This window comes from Bombus affinis, chromosome 16 (genome assembly GCF_024516045.1).
Source record: "Bombus affinis isolate iyBomAffi1 chromosome 16, iyBomAffi1.2, whole genome shotgun sequence".
Lineage (NCBI taxonomy): Eukaryota > Metazoa > Arthropoda > Insecta > Hymenoptera > Apidae > Bombus > Bombus affinis.
In genome coordinates, this window is record NC_066359.1 from 7,258,548 (window position 1) to 7,273,850 (window position 15,303).

Consider the following 15,303-nt stretch of genomic DNA (forward strand, 5'->3'; position numbering starts at 1 on the left):
GAGACGCGTGCAAATGTATATCGACGAAGAAATCTGACTAAATAAATCTGAAACTATTTTCATATCAATTCTAAGTGTAATCTAAATGTTCCTATACATTTATTTCGGCAATTAAGATCCACAATTCTCAACAGTTATCCATCACGATAATGACTGGAACTGATACAAAGTATAGAAAGGTACATTGGATTTCGTTATTGTACGACGTTTGCTCGCTCGATCAAGCTCAGCCTTCCATTCAATTCCTTTTAATATTATTGCATGGAAATTCCAATTACTTAAGATCGCTCGATTTCCAAGACTACTTTCTGGAACCAGACTAGTTCATTGCACGTATGGTGTTCCTGGCAGGAGACAAATACAACGCGACGATAGAACGATTTATTTTTCCAAGTGACCTATTCATCGAGGAATTTTTACGCTGCGTGCTGCATTGGTCGGAAAACGTGGTAATTGGACGAAGTTGAAGTGTATTAGTACGCATTTCATTGCTGCCAGCAAATAGAGAGCATCAGTTTTCGATCATTTCCGCTGCAATCTTCATAGATTTCATTTCACTGCTTTTGAAGTTCGATCGTCTACGCGTCTGGTACTTGCAGCACAGTAAACGTAAATAGTAACACGTTGTCACAGTGTAATCCGCCGCATCCGCTGGTATCTACAGCTACAGCGTTCTTCTAAGAGCCTTCGAAGTTGATTCCAGCTGCTCTTAGTAATATCAAAATTCTGCAAATACTCTGAGAAATGCAGAAACCAAATGCTTTCGACGCCTGGCTCAAGACTTCCGTCAAGCGTCGAATCTAAGAACACAGGCCGAAGACGATCGATGCTTGGTTTTTGGGTTTGCTCGCAATTTTCCAGTCGGTTGAACAACGAAACGTTTCTCTGGATCAAGTTTAGGGTATCAGAGGAGAGGAAGGCGATGCTCGAGATAGTCTTGAGCCAGGAACGCTGTGCACAGTAAACGAGAAACAATAAGACGCCTCTTGGAACTATCTTCCCTTTTTGCCAACAAAGGACGAACGATTTCTCGCGAGTCGGTGGGAAATGGCCCATTGTAGTCTACGTCCGGGCCATTCCTAGTAAAAAGCAAACGCAGATGATTCGCAGGAAATTCCTTTTATTTCCGTCAATCGACGAAGCGCGAATTCGACAGGAAAAAATAAAGAAATTCATTTGACAAGGATGGAATAATGACACGTCATTGTAGAAGAATTTCATTGACAGTTGGTGTCGCAGTTGCCCATTGTCGTGCTAAATACATCTTTCTTCATTTTATTTCAATTGTCTAAGGTCGCATCAACCATTCGTGTGTGTATTTTCGAGCTATCGCGGGGAGACGCGGTCGTTAGAATACGCGTCAACGGGAGTCGTAAATTCCCGTTACGATTAGAATGATCGACACCACGAATAGTTCGATCCCCGTATTTCGATTAAGATAATAGGGGTGATTCAGGTATGATAACACTGTGGCTCACAGAGTTAAAATATATATTTCCAACACTTAGTATACACGATTGAATAGATATAAACACTTAATAACTTATCACGCTGCAATAATATAGATATGAAAGTAACACGGTATGAGACTTAATGTTAGAAGTTAGGCGTTAGATCTTTGACAGTGGTAGGAAACTCTGAGAGATATAGGAACGGTGAGAGTTATGCAGGAACTCTAGTCACCGTGAGAGACGATGGAAAACTCTGAAGCTTATTCTAATGTGAATATGGAGGAAAGCTTGGTATGGGTGTGCCCTTTGGACGAAGAACGCGGATTCGTTGCTTACATTTTTAGTTAGTAAAGTGAGGGTAATAATCCGCGATGTCGATTGGTTGGGACCAATGTTAGGAAGGAAGAGAGGAGAAAGAAACCTCCTACCAACTTGGGTCCTAGGCGACATTGTTTACAGGGAAACTCAGATTTTTCGTTAGGTATATCTCCGCTTTCTTCGTAATTCTTAAGAGCACATAATAAACCCAAGGACCTTTCTAAAAACCGGCCGAAAACTCTTCTGGAATTAGAAAGTCTTTTCTGGCAAACAGATGTGCTTAGGCCATGTGTGCGAACAATGCAGCTAGAATTGCAACTTTATAGTGGATCCTTGGGCCTATGGAGTGTTCGAAGGACGATAGGTAGACCGTTGGGTGGCAAGCCGCGCGGGATGGCGTGCAGATGTGTTGCGCGGCAGAACAGTGTGGATTGTTAATGATTCAAGGCCGAGGTTTACACTTCGTAGCATGTTTTATATCTAAATTCTTGTTTATTTACAACTTTCGCAACGACCGATGATATTGTGGTATCGTGGACGAAAGGCCTAAGAGATCTCGGGACAACTATAAACAATGTCGCGAGGAAGCCTAAGTGCCGACAGGCCCAACAATGTATCGTCGGTCCTTCGATCGAATAGTTTCGTGGAAAAGCCTGGCCACCAGCGGTTGCGGAACACGTGCGTGCTGGGGCTAAGACAAAAGACAAAGGGATGCTAAGGAACAAAGACGAATTAACAGTGTTAGTTGAGAAGTCAGTCAGTTGCTAGCGTCAAGTAAAATTCGTGATAAAAAAGGAATAGCTTAACTCGACTGTCCTTTTGTATTTTTATATGCTTTTATTCGCAAAAGTGGTAAAGTATAATATTACAACGAAGTAGCGATGTTCAGAGCATTAAAATAGTTGCTCAACTCGCGGCCAAGACTGTACCCAAGACTAGTCTCGTGATCGAATGCTCGAAGTTTTATATATTGAGTCTGTAGGACAATTCCTCAATAGGGGCAAGGAAAGGATCCTGAGTGCCCTATGTGATGGGGGAAAATTTGGTGTTGGGCCATGTGCAAAGGTAAGGTCAAAGTCTGAAGGTTCATTATCAGGTAGTGTGGAATGACGTGGATTTGGCTATGGTCGCTGTAGCGTTGTGGAAAGAGCGTGATCCGCGTGAGAGAGAGCGTTGGATCCGTGGTTACGAGAGTTGCAAATTAATTATCTAATTGTCTTAATTATAATGCGTTATTGTGATTAGTTCACGTTAAACAACCATCGTTTCCTGTTTAACCAACATCTGCTTAATCCATTTATTGCAAATAAACTGTAATTGTAGTAAAGATCCTACGATATACTTCACTGTCAGGTGCATTTTGTGCAGTTTGCAGATTGTATTCTTCGTTGAGGAGATATTGGTGGCTGAGAATGCAAAATGTGCTCTTCATTATCGAAATTTTGGATAGGAAAGTCGATAGGTGGGAGGAAGATTAGAAATCGATCGATCGTAGGGTCTCGAACGATCCATTTCTACAACGTAAATTGCTTCGCCCGTTGTAGCTGAATAATTCAGGGGATATACTTGTTACTCGACGAAGGTCGACTGACGAAGTTGCGTGAAGTTGGTATAATTTATCCGCCGAAATCGATTGCAATTTAACGTGGCTGCGAAACTTCTCGATTGAATCGTAAATAAAGGCGGAAAGTCTGAAAATATCGAAAAGAGAATATTTCGACTGCGGAACTTTCCACCGCGAGCAGAGAAGAATGAAACTGAATTTTCTTTCGCTCGAAATAAGCTACGATTCAGCTTTTCGCCGATAATATGGAAAACGCGCATCGGGGGAATAGAAAAATTCGGGGCTAAAGATGGAGAGCCTTTAGTTTTGCCTAAAGATACTATAATACTTTCTCAGATGTTCCCTTCGCTTATACTTGGCAAAAATATGGAAAAAGTAGAAAAAGGAGGATGTACAAAATTCTTGCAAGAAATGCGACAAGGTTAAACCTTTTCAAAAGTTTCTAATCGTCTCAATGAAATTTCATATTTAGAAAACCACCCTCGCTAAGAGCTTAACTTAACAAACAAGCTCCAATTAAACCAGTTTGGTTTTCTTTAAAAATACACTTAAAACGTAATTACACTTAGAAGTAACTTTAAACTGCACACTCTTTGTGCATAATAAGAGACGTTCGCAGAACGAGCTGATAACGTATCAGGTCCAAGTGACGACAAAAACCTGTCTATTAAATCGACTTCCAACTCGCTATAGCCATAACCATCCCTCGAACTTGATATTTTCCACGAAGCACCGTAAAAGTGAAAAAAGTAAAAGGAAACGACGCGATCGTCTATCGGCTTTAAACGTCGAAATTGAAACGACAGAGTTCGCCAGCGGGAAACAGATCTCCACGGTGGCCTGTAATTACGCGTCGCGTATTCCGTCGCGGACTGTTCCTTCCTGAACAGAGAAACAAAAGGAGAAGATGCCAGGGACGGAAGAAAGAAAGGAGGAAAAGAAAAAACGATAAAAAGGAGAGTTATTAAGCCGAGAGTATAGACCGCGTTTTCTCTGCTAGCCAAGACGAAGGAAGGTGTCAGAGCAATGAATGCAGGCGATTCACACGATGCACCAGGCGTATACAACGTTGACGAGTTTCTAGCTTCTCTTATACTTTGATTAGTGGCATCGTTGGCCTCGACCAAAGAAACTTCCCACTCGGTTGGAGAGCGTCTTAACGTTCACGTTTTCGATGGTCGATCGCGAGATTTTCGCGAATCTTTGAAAGTCCGTGAAGATCGAAGTTCTTCCTGAAACGTGAGAATATTTATTTATTTATTTATCTACTCATTCTATCGGCGAAAAACCCTATTAGTAATACGAAGAGAAAAGATACGCGACTGAGTAAACAATCAATAATTATGAGGTGATGTTAGATATAAGTACCCAAGAAATACTCTCGATATTCAACAAAAAAGTTTATCAAACAATTAACAGTCAAGATGAACACTCAGATGAAAAGAAAAATAAAATGTAAAAAAAAAATAAAAAGAGAATTTATTTTTGAACACTTGGTTTACGCTAATTACGATTTGGTTCTGAGCTCCAGCCGTGACTTTCCAAGACTGAAGCTCGTACAATTTGACTTTCGGTGGGATTTGTTTATTTTTCTTTGTCATCCCTCAATATCCCCACTATCCACGCGTTTGTTAGGCGTCCGCGACCGTTACCACGCACGCCTTCTTCTTGAACATTCGGCTGAAGGACCGTAGGGATATCGATGATACATTGGCCATGTCGGCCTTACGCTTCGATGGTGTAACGTAAAATTGACACTTGGATTGTAAGAGAAAAGAAGACTGACTCGTAACCTAACTATTACTTTTCTTTTATCGAACTTTATTATAAATCTAGCACTTACAAGAATAGAATGACACTGAACCGGAGAAAGGGGGGCTGTACAAGAACAGGAACTAGAACAAGAACTGGCCGAACTGGGTGAAGTCTCGGCTTATATGCGTTTTGGTTTGAGGATGTTGAGAGGCTCGGTGTAGGTTATGATGTGGAAAAATGTCCGAAGCTCGGGGGTCGATGTCTTATCTCTGATGTAGATTGAGATGTGATTGATGTCGAGTGCCACCACAATTATAGTAATGTGGTATCGTGGAAAGATTGCCTAAGAAATGTCGGGTGAACCATAAACAATGTTGCGAGAAAGTCTAAGTGCCAACAGGCCAAAAAGGGTCTGGAAACTTCAATGTGTCGTCGGTCCTTCGGTCGAATAGTTAGGCGGAAAAAGCCTATGTGACCATGACCGTGGTCGGCTGCGGAACACGTGCGTGGTGGGACTATGAGGAAAAACAAGGGGATGCTGAAGGGAGGAATACGAATTAACAGGCAGTCGTGAGTTGAGAAGTCAGTGTTGTCAGGGTTGTCAAGAAGGGTGTGGTCAGCGTGAAAATAGAGCGTTGGAACCGTTGTGACGAGACTAGTGAGTGACGAATGATGACTGCGTGCATATAGACTGACGGAGCATCGTGCTTGATTTTGTGTTGACGTGAACGATACTGAAACAAATCATACTGTCACCAAACCTACTAGCGCTATATATTTTCCCATAATAATTACTAGGAACCTGGTAGTGAAAAGTAATTCTGGCTTGAGTACTTAAGTACTTAAATAGTACTTAAATAGTACTTAAATAGACACTTAAATACCGAGAGTCGCTAGCTAACAAAATGAAAAAAAAAGAAACAACGAGACGTACAAGATTTAAAGCGACATAGGAGATCGTAGGAGTTTAAGTAAGCGAGATGATGGCAGAATAAAGATCGATAGATGTATGTGCACTATGCCATGCAGTATCGTACGGTCGAGGCAGCTAAAACAACTACGCAATGTACGATTCTATTTGCCGAATGTCCAGCTGGACAAATTGTAAAGTACAAATTAAATAATAATAAAAAAAATATACGATTATGTTCGACTCATAATAGTTCAGAATTATTCAAGTACAAATAGTATTTAGTATACTTTCTGCAATATTACTAGAATATTTAGCGAACGAAACAAATTTTTAAGTTTCGTGGATTTCTCGTATAATACGATTCATTCGCAATTCACCATAGACAAATTCGCAGAAATCGCTGAATTTGTATTGGGCGCCTCTTAAAAATATCTTCCTTGGTATATTTAGTATATTTCGATCGATTAGAGTATTTTAGTATTTTTTTATTATTTAGTTTGTACTTTACAATTTGTCCAACTGGACATTTGGTAAATTTTTCTAACTTTATTGTTAAATAACGTGTGAATGGCTACCCTCAGCGGGATATTATCATCTTTGAGATTTTAGTATTAGGACATAATTCATAGGAAGACTTTTTGGAGTAAGCTTATGGTTTCTCCTAAAGAATCGTTGTTACTGTACCTGTTCATTTAGAGTACTTGAAGATATTTTAGCGTATCACAATATCTGTTGTTAGAATACTTAGTTAAAAATACTACAGAATATAATATGTATATTTAGACCAAGGTTAGGTTTTAAACGCTGTCCTTGGCGAAAACCACTGTATGTACCTGTTTGTACAATTATGGAATCCTAAATATAAGTATTTGGCAACGTTATGTCATGTTAATATAACTAAAAATCTCGAGATTTGCCAACTAAATATTTTTAATACGTTTCTATTACGCCTCTGTTTCAAAGCAACTTCTTTTCCCGTTTTAAAAGTCCGTTTAATTTTCGAACTCGATTCTCCGAACATTAACATCACTTCGCACGAGAAAAATTCCTGAAATATGTAGATCCAGTGATTCGTAAACTGAATATTCGATCGTGTTTTCGAAATACGAAGGAGAAATGAGATTTAGCAAAGTGGCGTGCTTGAAATTTACAAGCAAAGCAGATTCGACCGAGAAAAACATATCAGCATGGAATAACAACAGCTGTAATAAAAGATGAGAGAATTTGGCGCTGGAATTTTGAGAGACACAAGATGAATTTTGATATCTCGCTGCGTGTCGCGGTTTCAGTTTACCTGCAGTTGATTTGCCGCTATTTTGAAATGTCATTGCGATATCGTAGATATATGTCAGATACATATTCCTATTTCAAACTTCTTTCCAAGCGTTTTTATATGTTTGAAATGCTAGAAAGTGACATTTTTCTTCGTGCATTTATCTCCAGAAAATTATTAAAAATTTGATTTATTCATATTAGATTTAAATTCGATGGAAAATTTGAAATTTGTATATTTGAAAGTTTCTCTTTTACAACTTGTAGATTTTTACTCAGAAGTTAACCTTCTTTGAATTAATAAAATTAATTTACAATATTACAATAATTAGCTACATAGCAGCTAAATATTATCTTCATCAATATATAATTGATATAGATAAATTTCTAGACATTTAAAAAAATAATAATTTATAAAAAAAAATGATTCATGTATCGATATAATATAATCGATACATAAGAATCAGATCTCGATCGAATAGTAGATCGTATCTTGAAACTTAGCTCACGTTATACTCGGAGATAAAGACATTTTCGGGGCTTCGATAATTTTCTAAAGAAGCTTATTCCACTGGCTTGTTCGATCTAAATACGTTTGACTGTGAATGTAGTAACTTTTCTTCAACAACTAGGACCATTGAATTAATCATAAGTACGCAAAGCAATTACTTGCACTTCAATGAAAACAAGGGGACAACGATATCACACAGCTACGGTTCTAACTAGGAAATACGGCTAACTGAGCTTCTGTTTGATAATTTGTATGTACAATATGCGATATATGTCTGTGCAATTGTGGCGAGCATTCAAAATTGCCGTATAAACGCGGCACCCAATAATTAATTGCTATTGGTAGCTTTGTTTCTCACCAAAATTATAGATCTCGGATTAAAATGTAGCAATTTATTAACAAAATTATAGGCGAAAATATTTGAAACATTGCCGAAGGGAAATCATAGGAATTTTAGAATTTCTAAAATTCTAAATTTCAAGAAAGCATCGTTTAAAAAATATAATTATTAATCTTCTACAAAAGCTACGGGTAAAACTATTTCGAATTTTTTCGTTTCACGTTTTATATAAATTGTTAGAAAGTATGATAGGATAAAAAATTATAGCCTAAAATTGCGTTAGAAAAATACCTGATGATGAATATCTGTTGAAAAGATGATTCCTGGCGTCTTAAGATATTTCGTGGAGACGCGATTCGTCAAGAAGACGAGGGAAAATTGTATATCCGCGGCATAGACACGAAATATTTATTAATACGAAACGTAGCAATTCGCTAGGGACAAGTGGGACAAGATACTCATCGAGTAACAGTCCGCGCGGCCGTGTCGGATCGCGAGACAGCATTATGACATTCCATTTCTCTGGTAACGAACATTAATTGAACATCAAAATTGGAACCGCGAGCAACGAAATTGTATAATCGAATTACGGAATTCCCTCACTGGCAACATGATTCGTGGGAAAGAGGAAAAAGTCTCGCTCGGATTAGTATCGTACCTACACCGGTTACGTCATTCGTATGCAAGTTTTGTTAATTGCTTCATTAAAACACAACTTTTAAACGTTATCAATAACATCCTGTTGTTCGTGCTATAATTGGAAGGAGGACGACGATTATAAATGCAAGAACGAGTGGAAAACATTGAATAAAACTGTTTTGTACGAGACCTTTTTTTTTAATCTCGTGTTTTACGTCACGCGCGTCTTTGAAGTTGAAGTTTATTAGTGCAGAGTCGTGGTGGATAGCTATTCTTCGTCGCAGTTGCTCGTCGGCTCGTTGGGGACTGCCGCCACATCCGGATCGTGCTCGGTAATTTACATCGACGCTTAAAAGATAAAGGTAAAAACCGATCTCTCGCGGGAAAGCCGCGTGTCAGCGGCGCGTCGCGTAGGCTCAGGTGTCTTCTTTTCGTTGCGTGTTGTACTCTTTTAATATTGTATTTAATACGAGCTTAGTATGCCGCAAATGTCGCTGGTAAGTTGGTTCAGTGTTGGTGATAAGCTAGGAGTTCGTCCAGTTGTGAGAAGCCTCGTTTTCGAGAGAATTCCCTTCGAATATTTTAATTTTGTCATTCAAGGTTCGTAGACGTGGAAATAAAATACAGAGCATTCTACCGAGTTGATACCACGGCTGATATCCGATGACCAATAATATTTAAAATAACGTTTTTAATAACGTTTAATTCCAATATTCTGTGCACAAATAGTTCAAATGAATAATTTTTCAAATAATCGATTAACGTTTCATACGATACGTATCTGTTGATTGCGCAAGTATATAGTAAATAATTGCTTTTGATCGCTAGTCTGCCATTCGTTCATATATTTCACCAATATTCATCTATCGATACTATAAATCGAGCAAAGTTTCCATACGACCGACAGCGTACGTACCTATTGGTTTGGCAACTAAGTGATCGCGGATTTTGTCAATAGAACCTGATGACAGATTCCGCAATCACTTAGTTGCCAACCCAATAGAATTCCAATCGTTATATTACGCAAAATCTTCACAATGCATTGGATCCTCGATCCTACAAGACGCGTTAGCGAGTCAGAGTTTCAATTTCTTGGAAAGTAGCACTTCGTTGAAGAGATGGTACGTACGTACGTACGTGGACGATTAATTATATCGAAGCCCTGTAATTGCAGCGCGCTCTTCAATTACTGACCTCATCGAACCCTCTCCGCATCGTTTCCCCATCGACGAAATGGTCGAGACCGCGTTGTGTTCGCTCGACTCGTGCTTTGTACGTCTCCGGTCTACGAAATGAAGCCCAGAGGGCGTAATCGACACACTTTGTGCTCTGGTAATTTGATGATCCGCGCGAAACCTCGTAAGGATCAGCGATCCTTTTCTTGACAGGCCAATGGCTGCTGTTCTCTGTGCTAGCGCTCTTAGTTTTCATCGATAAATTATGCTCGTTAACCTGCCGCTAATTACACGCTAAACTCCTCCGTTTTCATTAAGCGGCCACCCCTGTAATCTTGGCGAATTTCACTTTGATCGGTGACTCGAACGACCCATCCACTGGACGAGTGAAAAATTTATCAAAAGGCTGTCTTATCCGCTGCACTAGTTTCGCTTTTAATCCTCTGCGTCGCTACGTGATTTCGAACGTCTCGTAAAAACGTTGCAATTCTGTTGGCCTGTCAAATTCAAATTCCATTGGTGCGCGTAGCGTTGGTTGAGTAAACGAGCGTTAAAATAATTTTTGTTACTTAACGAGGTTGAGGGAAGATATTAGCGACGTTTCATTGAAATTGTTGGAAGACAGGAGACTATTTTTTTTTAATTTGTATAATTCTGAATGATTAATTTAACATTCTTCATGCTAAATAGAGAGATACGTCAATTCCAGTAACTGAACGAACCGCTTGTCATAATCCTTCACTATGCAATCCCCTGTCTGAAAGTTGCGGAGAAATCTCTCCGGACATCTTGAAAGTCACGCACTAAACGTAACTGTTTTTAACCAACCGTACCACGAGATACTCTGCCTCGTCTTATCGAAATTCCCCGGAGAATCCCGTCAAACGACACGACCAATCCGCTTTCTACGGCGCAACCGAAGTTCCAAGCGAAAATTTTGTCAGCCAGTTTCGCAGCTCCCAATACAGTTAAATTTCACGTACGAGAAACTTCCGCAAACTGTCCTCAACGTTCCCAGGTTTCATCTCCGAGTCAAGAAAATCCCATTGCCGATCTTTGGACGCAGGATCTTGGGATTTGTGTCTCAGGCGCGTGTTTCGCGTTTCTGTATTTCCACAGAGCCGCTTGCATTTCTTTAAAGTTGCGTGGGATGGATACCGCGAGACACTGAGAAATAAATAATACACAGGGTGTATCGTGAAACGTTGGCATCCATTTCAGCGATAGACAACAGGCACAAAAGCAATAAAAAAATTGGTACGAACGCGTGCTCTTTACAGCCTCGTTGCAAAGTTCTAGCCATTTTTGTCTTTCAATAATCCACAACTGTTTACTTTCATAAAAGATGCTCGAAATGGTTAGTCTCGGCCTGCATGCAGTCCTCCTATAAAAGAATTTCGCAAACTTACAAAATTTCCAGGTGCGTATGATGGCACAGATCGAGGTAGCCATTTCGGGCACCTTCTGCGAAGAAAGTTGCCGATTATTGAAACATAAAAATGGCCATAAATTTGAAACAAGCTCAGATAGAGCACGTGTCCGCGATTCTCTCTAATCTCAAAGTAGGTTCGATATGTTACGACACACCCTGTATCGTTTAGATGTAAGTCCAATCATCGCGGAAGTTTTAGATGTTAAAGTAACATAGTGCTAGAATTTTGGAGCGTTTCATAACTGGACCAAGAATTTTTTATGCCTTTATGGGAAATTCCTAAATGCAAAAATACATTTTTTAAAAATGTATATAATATAAAAAATATATGAAACTAAATAGCTGCTTGTCCACACTCTGTTTGCTTTTATGACAACTTACGTCTGTTAGCCTCTGTTGGAACAGCCTTTGGCAGTCGAATCTCGAAAAATATGTGCTTCAGTTATTTTTATTATAAAATTGCATTTGTGCACAGTCTATAGTATCAGACGAGTGGACAGAGTTTTTATGCAAATCTATATTTTTATAAACTAATTCAGGAAGCACAACTAGAAAGACAATTGAAAGTAATTAAGAAATGATAATTGTACATACACGAAGATATTAAAATATTACGGTCTGCATAATTTTTCAATTGTCCCACTGGACGACAGGATAAAGAATACTTAATTAGGGAAGTTAACGTGCAGGCTGATCTCGAAGAGGCCGAATTATTCGATGACCTATTTGCATCGACACCGTGTCACGGTCGATCAAACGTTTCTAGATGACTTGTGCTTTCGGTTAAGTATAGTCGACGGCGATCTTTCGACGTCCAGGATCCCCTCACCGTGAAATTAAACGCGTCGAATCAAGGACGCCAATGCATCCCCCTTTTTCTTTGCCAGAAGCGCGCCGGTTCCTCTGCTTTTCTTCCATTGCAATTTTTTCCAACGTTCCACTAGTATTCTGTTCCGCAAAAAAAGAGGTTAAAATGGATGATTCTGGTCTTTAGTTTGGTTCTGGTAAACGATAGTTCCTCTTTGCTCGGATCTAATCGAGTTTTTTTAGTCGCTCGAAGCGCCATTAAACTCTCGTCCAGATGTAATTATTTGGGGGAAACCTGGCTGCGGGAAACAGAAAGAATTTCGTGTTTTGAAAATAAAAGGAAAAATTCAGCTAATGGCTCTCTTGTTCAAAAGGTTAACGAAAATTTCTAGGAATTGCCAGTTTGATTGAAATTATTGTTACGAGTGATTCGTCGTGATCTCGAAGTGTCAAGTGGAATGTAATTTTTATAAACGATACATGCAAGCTGCGCTTTCAGGAAACAAAATTTTCTCCTCTCTTCGATGCTTTTAATATCGGACACTCGAGCCACGCTTTTAGAATTAAAAACACATTTCTTTTAATAACAAAAAGTAACAAACATTTCCATTATATGATGAAGAATATTTCATTTCTGTTTTTCCATTTCCCACGCCAATAACTTCTTTTTTTCTTGCATGCTGTGTCGAATTTTAAAATCGCAGCAGTTCAGCCTTCGAATCGCCTTTCTAACAGTAAGACCAGAAACACGAAAATAATAAAATTTTCAATTTCAGATATAGAACATTTTTATTTCTCTTCTTTATACACTTGTTTACTTTTTTATAGGATCTCACATTGAAATTATCGCGATTTATCTCTCGAGCCACGATCCTGTAACTAAATAACAAATTGTTCTCGATTTCCTCGTACACTGGAAACTCGATACGTTCGACTAAACGTCAGCATTAATGTATCATGCACGCCATTGAACTGGCAATTGAAAAGCAAAGTATCGTCGCTTGTTACAGCGTAGTTATGCAAATCTCGCGTGAGCACGTTCATTACTGACGTTTTAACGTGGGCAAAAACGTGTTTCGATCATCCGCGAGAGTCTAATCTGCAAGGAGAATCGAGATTCGTTCGTTAGGAGACGCTGGACACGGTTTTGTGTTGCAATAAATAATTTCTCTTTGCATCTGACGTTAACGAGCGCTTGTCCGTCTGTTTAATAGTTATCTGGTGTTTCAATGATGTTTGTAGGAGGAATAATCGTTAGGGACAAGAACGAGTTGCCTTCTGATGTAACGATCTTGTTTTGACGGAACTGCGTAGTCGGAGGGAAACAGAATGAGAAAGAAGTTGGGAATTGTCTGGAAGAACATTTCGCAAGTAGACAAATAACGCTATAAAGGTATCGCGTTTTAGCAAAAGTTTGAACAAATTTTGTGTCTCACTTTCAGGCCGATTAGATATAAAACACAGCGTCGATTAAAAATTATTACGAAGAAATTTTCGCATGGAAGATGGTGCGTAGAGACTCGAGTTTCAGCGAAACAGCGAAAGAATTGAGCGAAATTATAGGAAACAAGAGAAACGATCAATTTCAACAAATGGTTATGGAAACTATTTCTGGAAAAATAGACGACGAAAACGCGATGAAACGTGACACACAGCACTGGTAACCAGCAGGAAGAAAGGACTGGCATAAATTTATGCCGAGTCAGCTGGTGAATTGAAAGAGTTCCTTTTAACCCTTTGTGAGATGATGAAATTACGTGACCTGTCGAACTCTTCCTATAGCGCGTCTTTGAAGACAGAAAGAGATTGTCACCAAGAGATTGGCTGTCAAAATTATCTCTAATTTGATTAAATTTCAGAAGAAAATCCACGATTCGTACACATTGCGATAATTTAATACGACAGTCGGAATTTCCTGAAAATTCTCCACTCAAAATCCTCCGTGTACATAAATTTCTCCTTTTCTTCGTAAAATGATAGAAACAAAATATTCAAATACATATACAATGTCTCACTTCCCACTCTCAGTTACCTCATATCCATTTTTACGAAGTTCTAAGAAAAGCTCTGAAATCATCTTGGCAAACAATAATTTCAACGTTTCTTCTGCCTCAAAAAAGCACCTTCTACTTTTATCTTCGATAAAATTACCGGACATTCTGTAAAATGTGACACTTTCACGAAAAGAATCGGCATAGTGTGTGGCCTATTAAAAATTAATCGACGCCTTTCAATTTATCACCACGGCATGGAAATCCTGGAAATCCTGAAAATCGCCGTAGATCCATCGTTCTAAATTTCGAACAAATCTCTTACAAAGGGTTAAAGACTCGTAACGTCGGTCAGGTTCACCGTTGAAAACGTCGCGTTTACGATGCGCAGCTTCTCCTGACCGGATGCCAAACGAAACGACGGGCATCCTTTGCGCAGAGATCAGCCATGTCTGTTTCGTAGCGAATCGCAAGTTCGCAGCGGAGGTTCCTGTGCTAGCCGACGTGAGATTACATGAGTGATGCTTGCTCGAAGAGTCGTAAAGGACGACGAAGAGATCGCGTTCTGGTGACGTAACGCGAGACACGCCGGAACATGAGCAACCTACAGGTACCGGAGCTTCGGCTTCCGGCTGGCGATGGCGGTGGTTCGACCGGGTCAAACAATAAAGGCACCGCGCCTCTGTTGCTAGTTCCCCAGACCAACGTGCCCAGAAGGAGGCATTCGTGGATATGCGGGTGAGTTTCTTTGGGAATTTTAATTTTCCAGACTTTCGATTTTCCGCTCTAGATTTGACTCGTGAGATCGATATTTGCGTAATTATTTTTTGGTAATTCCGCGGATCTATTAATTGGTTCTTGTAGGTAATTAAATGAAATATTTTCGTGATTCGTAGATTGGTCTTCTATTGGATAACGTTCTTTCCTTTCGATGTATAAAATCTGCAAATTCTGTCTTGCAACTCACGTTACGAAGACATAAAAGAAAAATATTTCTTTTGTCGATATCACCAGTCGTTTGAAAAGATTCTATCGTACACACGTTCTGGAAAAATACACCATTCGCATAAAATCATCGACAGAAAGAATACCAATGCTTTTGAATCACTGGAATCGTCAGAATCGTCGATACGAA

The 15,303-nt window shown here is 39.4% G+C and overlaps 2 long non-coding RNA genes across 4 annotated transcripts in view; both read left to right on the top strand.

Annotated features, from left to right (window-relative positions):
• The window catches only part of LOC126925355 (uncharacterized), a 47,730-nt gene that overhangs the window by 18,315 nt on the left and 14,112 nt on the right, over nt 1–15,303 (top strand). For all 3 annotated transcript variants that reach the window (XR_007713882.1, XR_007713881.1, XR_007713880.1), the window contains one exon: nt 14,560–14,906. This is a non-coding gene — a long non-coding RNA (uncharacterized LOC126925355). The remainder of the gene's footprint in view (nt 1–14,559; nt 14,907–15,303) is intronic.
• On the top strand, nt 7,576–13,575 carry LOC126925367 (uncharacterized). Its single transcript, XR_007713911.1, has 2 exons — nt 7,576–9,125; nt 13,420–13,575. It is a non-coding gene; the product is annotated as an uncharacterized LOC126925367 (long non-coding RNA).